At 40.8% G+C, this 6,206-nt stretch overlaps 1 pseudogene; it reads left to right on the plus strand.

Moving 5' to 3' along the window:
- The first annotated feature begins 4,600 nt into the window (after positions 1-4,600).
- On the plus strand, positions 4,601-5,915 carry LOC111185623 (elongation factor 1-gamma pseudogene; annotated as a pseudogene).
- Positions 5,916-6,206: the final 291 nt, after the last annotated feature.

A 6,206-nucleotide genomic window follows, 5' to 3' on the forward strand; every position in this document is an offset into this window, starting at 1 on the left:
GTTCGAACCCATGTCCCCTGCATTGCCAGGTGGATTCTTAATCACTGCGCCACCAGGGAAGTCCCCCCACCGTTATTTCTTACCCCCATCTTACTCTTTCCATTTAAAACTACAGGGAAATCCTATGATAACTAGTATTATAATCTTTTACACTTTGGTCTTCTGGTCCCAATTTCTTTCTCAATAAATTCTTTGAAGGCTACAGTAATTTTACTTGCTTACTAATCCAGTCATTTTAAGGACAAAAAAAAAACTCCTATTTTAAATCCAGGTCATTACCTATTGTGCTGAAGTAGCATAAAGAGAGAGAAAATCAGTAATTCTTTTAAAAATTAGACATATTACTGAGGCACAGATCACCTTTTCTACTATCTGTTGTTACAATATACAGTCCAATAAGCCAAAAGGTACCCTGGCATTGAACCACAGTGGGCCTGATGTGCCTAGGTCTTCCCTCTTTCCTGAGCCAGCTCACTTTTTGTGAAGCGGTCAAAGATACATTGTGTTATTATACCACAATGCCAGTGGTATCTGAAGAGTCTCTTATTCAAATATGATCTAGAATTTTCAAGAATAACCAAGTACTATTGCCAGATGGTCCTAAATGTGGCATTTCTATTTACCTAGTTATTCTCAAATTATCCTTTGTGATTTACACTGAAGCCTATATTTCTCCAAAATCTGCTCATTATATTAAAGATAATCAGTAAAGAATTGCACATCATCAAATTAAATTCAGACTCCTTTCCTTAGCACTCAAGGTCCCAACCTCTGTTTCTAACATTTTTAAACTTTATTATCGTAAAATAAAACACAGATCTGGAAAACCACACACACATAAATAGTATTACTTGATGAAATATTATAAGGCAAATGCTCTTTTGACCCTGCTTAAGTGAAAAAACAGAATTTGTCACCCCAGAAATCCCTCCACATGCTCCATCCCAATGGGAGCCCAGTCTCTTTGCATTTGTTTATGGTTTCATCATCTAAGTGTGTGTGCAACCCGAGTCACAAAATATAGTCTTACCAAATTTTTTTTTTTTTTTTTGCGGTACGCGGGTCTCTCACTGCTGTGGCCTCTCCAGTTGCGGAGGGCAGGCTCCGAACGCACAGGCTCAGCAGCCATGGCTCACGGGCCCAGCCGCTCCGCGGTATGTGGGATCTTCCCGGACTGGGACACGAACCCGTGCGCCACCAGGGAAGCCCCAAAATTTTAACTTGATATCTTACAAGTTAAAATAAAAATCTTTAGATTCCCCTGCCCTATCCCTTTCTTTCTATATAATTTTTCAGGTGAAGAACACATAACTGATAGCTTCTTAAAGAACCTACAAACATGCCACCTGAGTTTGTCAGTCTAGATCTGCTGATTGCGTACTCCTGGTGCAATTTAACGTGTTCTTCTGTCCTTTATTTCCTGAAAATTGGCATTGTATCCAGAGGATCAATTAATCTCAAGACCGATTCCATTGATGATGTGTTCTTTCATCAAGAAGCACAAAATGCCTTTTCCCTTTCTGTGATGTTTGTGGCTGGAATGTAAAGTGTCTGGATCCATTAATTCATTAGGGATTGCAAACTTGTGATATTTCGATTCTATTATTTTTTTTTACTTGTTAGATGGAACAATTTCATAACGAGGCTCTATAGGATAGAGTTAATCTACAGCTGGTCTTGGAAAACTCTCTCTTTATCTCCAGGGATGCCCGGATTATCTGGCTTTGACTCTTGACCAAGGTAAGTGCACTGAAATTTATGATGTTTTGTTTAAAATCCAAAACTCCCCTGGTGATCCCCAAACTCCAGAGTCAGTTTGTTTATGGATAGTTTTCTACTGGCATAACTGGTTACACAGCTGGGTGATTATGTAACCAGAAGGGCATAAAAGACCTCCTGGAAGCTTCTGTCTTGAGCTCTTTTAAAGCCAAAATTCAAAATTCATTGCACAGATCAAGCTGAAGTGAATAAGAACCATGCGGAGATTTCATCTGACTATCTCTCGGATCCCCAATGCCTACCTGCACTCCCTTTCTTTTGCTGTATCATCTTCTCTGACTTTAGATAATAGCCTTAAATGAGCATGTTCTGTTGAGTCTTATAAGTCTTTTCAAATATCCAAAACTAAAAAAATACTTCCAGAGACAACTCCCCTCACCTACTATTTTTAATCCAATAGTTTAGTTCATATAGAAAGGCAAGATCATGTTTATTTCTTTCTTCTGATTTAACCAGTTTTCAAGAGAATGAATTGGTTTTCTGTTATCTTCAGCAGGTAACTAATTATGAGTTTGTTTTTTAAATATACTTTTTCAACTTGTTTGTTTAAACATAGCCAACAAGTTTAGATCAATTTCAACGTTTATCCTTTATGAAGTTCAAATTGTCCCGTTTCTCCCAGTAATCTTTGTCAACTTTCACGCTCTGGTATGTCAAGATGGTCCAGAGTCATCTTTTGCATTCCTACCCACCCCCAACCTGGTATCATCCATCATTCCAAAAGCACAATCTGTATCCTGGGATGCTCATTGCTACTGGGTCACTCATTGTCTCTAGACCTTTTCAGTGAACAGAACTAACTAGTAAATAAATATTTAAAAATATTTTAGGAGTTTATACTCATATTTTGAGTTCAAATGTGGATTATGGGGTGTTTATTTAACCTCTTCTATATATCTTCTCCCGACTGAATACACAATGAACTTTAATGGATATTTGAGGAGGTTTATTTTAAAAGGAGGGAAGTTACAAATATTTAGCTATATAGGAACCACAAAGGTTAGGACAACAATCTGGCACTTGTCACAGGTGAGCTGCTACCAACCTAAAGCACAAATGAATGAGTGGAGGTATTGTCTCTAGAACTTAGAAGGATTAAGAGCTGTGTAGTCAGCGGCTTCCCTGGTGGCGCACTGGTTGAGAGTCCGCCTGCCCATGCAGGGGACACGGGTTCGTGCCGCGGTCCGGGAGGATCCCACATGCCGCAGAGCAGCTGGGCCCGTGAGCCATGGCCGCTGAGCCTGCGCGTCCGGATCCTGTGCTCCGCAGCGGGAGAGGCCACAGCAGTGAAAGGCCCGAGTACCGCAAAAATAAAAAAAATTAAAAAGAGTTGTGTAGTCAGTCATCTTGTTAGGAATCATGACCATGATCAAAGGACACAGTCAGTTCAAGAAAAACTTTCAGGGAGGGAGCCAGAAATTAACTCTGATCTCATTCTCTTCCTTCCTCCTGATCTCCTTCTCCTAGCAAAATTCATGTTATGCATATTGTTTTATAATCTGTTTTTTATACTTACTCTGTTTGTCAACAACTAGTCTTCAAAAGTAGTACTTCAATTGCTAAAAGATATTCTATTACATATATATGCCACAAATAATGCACCCAAGTAGTAAATATTTAATCTCTTTTCTGTTAATTTTCTACCATTATAAAAGAGTTTTTATGGAAATTTATGTGACTAATTGTTTGCATGGGTTTCTACCTATATCTTGGGTAAATATGTAGAAGTAGAATTGATATTCCAAGCAGCAAGTACATTTTCAGTGCTTTGGGGATATTTTGTAAAAGTGCCCTCTAGAAATATAGTAGCACCTTACACTTCCTACAACAGCTTTTTCATACTCGATTAAAAATGTGGGCTCTGATGTCAGATTTTCTGGCATCAAAACCTGACTCAGCTACTTATTAGTTATGAGGCAAGTTACTTAACCAATCTCAGCATCCTTGTTCTGTAACTAGAGATGGTAGTTAGCTACCTACTTATAGGATTGTCTGTTGGAAAGATTAAACAGGATGCTGAACCTTTGAAACAGTGTCTGACATACAGAAAGCACTCAATAAATGTCAGCTAAATAATAGCAGGCATTATAACCCTAAGAATACATATTTGCCAATTTGATATGTACAAAACTTATTTATTATTGTTTAACTTGAAATTCTTTAATAATCAGCTTGAATTTTAAAAAATTTCATTATAAATGATTAACCCTTATTCTTTATGAATTGTTTATTTATGCTTTTCACAGATTCCTTTTATTTTGTAGTATTTATTTTAAATATTAAGGAAGGTCTCCATATGTTAGATATAGTTTGTATATTATATATGCTTCAAGTTATTCTCAGGTTGCCATTTGAATTTTAATTGTACATTATAAGTAATTGATTCTATAATTTTTTTAATGATTTCTGATTTTGTCATCATGCTTGTAAAGGCCTTCTACAACCCAAAATAACAAAAATACTCTTTATGTTCTCCAATTACGTTTATAATTTTGTTTTGTATACCTCTACCTTTAATACCTTTGCAATTTATATAGATGCAAGTTGTAAAACAGAGAATCTAAATATCATTTTTCCAAGATGACTGAAGTTTACCCTAACAATTTTGTGTGTGTGTAATATATGATCTTATCACTAATTAGAATAGCATTCTTATTTTACGTGAGATTGTGTAAGCATAGATGTAATTCAGAAATTTCTATCATTTCACTCATATGCCTGTAGCTTTCTTATATATGTGAATATATGATAGGGCAAAGGCTCTTTTATAACTCTCATTTTAATAACTTAACTGAATATTTTGTAAAGTAGCATGTTTTAAAGATAAATAGGTCGCCCTTTCTCTGCAGAATCCCCATGGCAGCTGGGACCCTGTACACACATCCTGAAAACTGCAGGGCCTTCAAGGCCCTCGTTGCCACTCACTACAGCAGGGCTCAGGTGCGCGTGCTCTCCGCACCACCCCACTTCCATTTTGGCCAAACCAATGGTACCCGCGAATTTCTCCGTAAATTTCCTGCTGGCAAGGTTCCAGCCTTTGAGGTTGACGATGGATTCTGTGTTCGAGAGCAATGCCATCGCCTACTATGTGAGCAACGAGGAGCTGCGGGGAAGTACTCCCGAAGCAGCAGCCCAGGTGGTGCAGTGGGTGAGCTTTGCTGATAGCGACATAGTTCCCCCAGCCAGTACCTGGGTGCTCCCCTCCTTGGGCATCATGCACCACAACAAGCAGGCCACGGAGAATGCAAAGGAGGAGGTGAGGCGAATTCTGGGGCTGCTGGATGCTCACTTGAAGACATGGACTTTTCCGGTGGCTGAACGTGTGATGCTGGCTGACATCACAGTTGTCTGCACCCTGTTGTGGCTTTATAAACAGGTTCTGGGGTTGCATTAAGCAGCCCCAGTTCCGGGCTGTCTTGGGGGAGGTGAAATTCTGAGAAAATGGCCCAATTTGATGCTAAAACGTTTGCAGAGAGCTAGCCTAAGAAGGACGCCCCACGGAAAGAGAAAGCTTCTCGAGAAGAGAAACAGAAGCCCCAGGCCGACCGGAAAGAAGACAGCTGCCCCTGCCCAAGGAGGAGCTGGATGAACGTGCGCAGGCAGTGGCTGCTGAGCCGAAGGCCAAGGATACCTTTGCTCTCCTGCCCAAGAGCACCTTTGTGTTGGGTGAATTTAAGCGCAAGCACTCCAAAGAAGACACATTCTCCATGGCGCTGCCGTACTTTGGGGAGCACTTTGATAAAAATGACTGGTCCCTGTGGTACTCCGAGTACCGCTTCCCTGAAGAGCTCATCCAGGCCTTCATGAGCTGCAACCTCATCACTGGAATGTTCCAGCGATTGGACAAACTGAGGAAGAATGCATCTGTCGGTGTCCTGCTCTTTGGAACCAACAATAGCAGCTCCATTTCTGGGTCTTCCGAAGCCAGGAGCTTGCCTTTCCGCTGAGTCCAGATTGGCAGGCGTACTATGAGTCAAACACATGCTGGAAACTGGATCCCAGCAGCGAGGAGACTCAGACTGGTTCGAGAATACTCTTCCTGGGATGGGGCCTTCCGGCACGTGGGCAAAGCCTTCAATCCGGGCAAGATCTTCAAGGGAACATCTCTTGCCATTGCCTAGCTGCCCACACCTGCCCTTCAGGGAGAATGGGGGTCATTAAAGGAAACTGAACATTGAACCCTTTCCTGCCCTGCCTCCTTTGTGGGTGATGGCTTCTTCAAAGGGGAGTAGATATGTTGAAGCAGGGTGTTGTCTATACCTGCAGGACCTCCCTGTGCAGGAAAGAAGTCTTCAGAAGAGCAGAAAGAGAGGCCTCTCCTGAGTTTTGATTTTTGTTTTTTTAATTGCCTTGCCTCTCCTGTGATGACCGTCTTCTAGGCTAGCTGGGAAAGATTGGATGTAGTTAGAAGGTGGTGACATGGGGCT

The sequence above is a fragment of the Delphinapterus leucas genome, chromosome 17, assembly GCF_059928025.1.
Source record: "Delphinapterus leucas isolate spDelLeu-1000000601 "Yukka" chromosome 17, BTC_Dleu_Yukka2, whole genome shotgun sequence".
Classification (NCBI taxonomy): domain Eukaryota; kingdom Metazoa; phylum Chordata; class Mammalia; order Artiodactyla; family Monodontidae; genus Delphinapterus; species Delphinapterus leucas.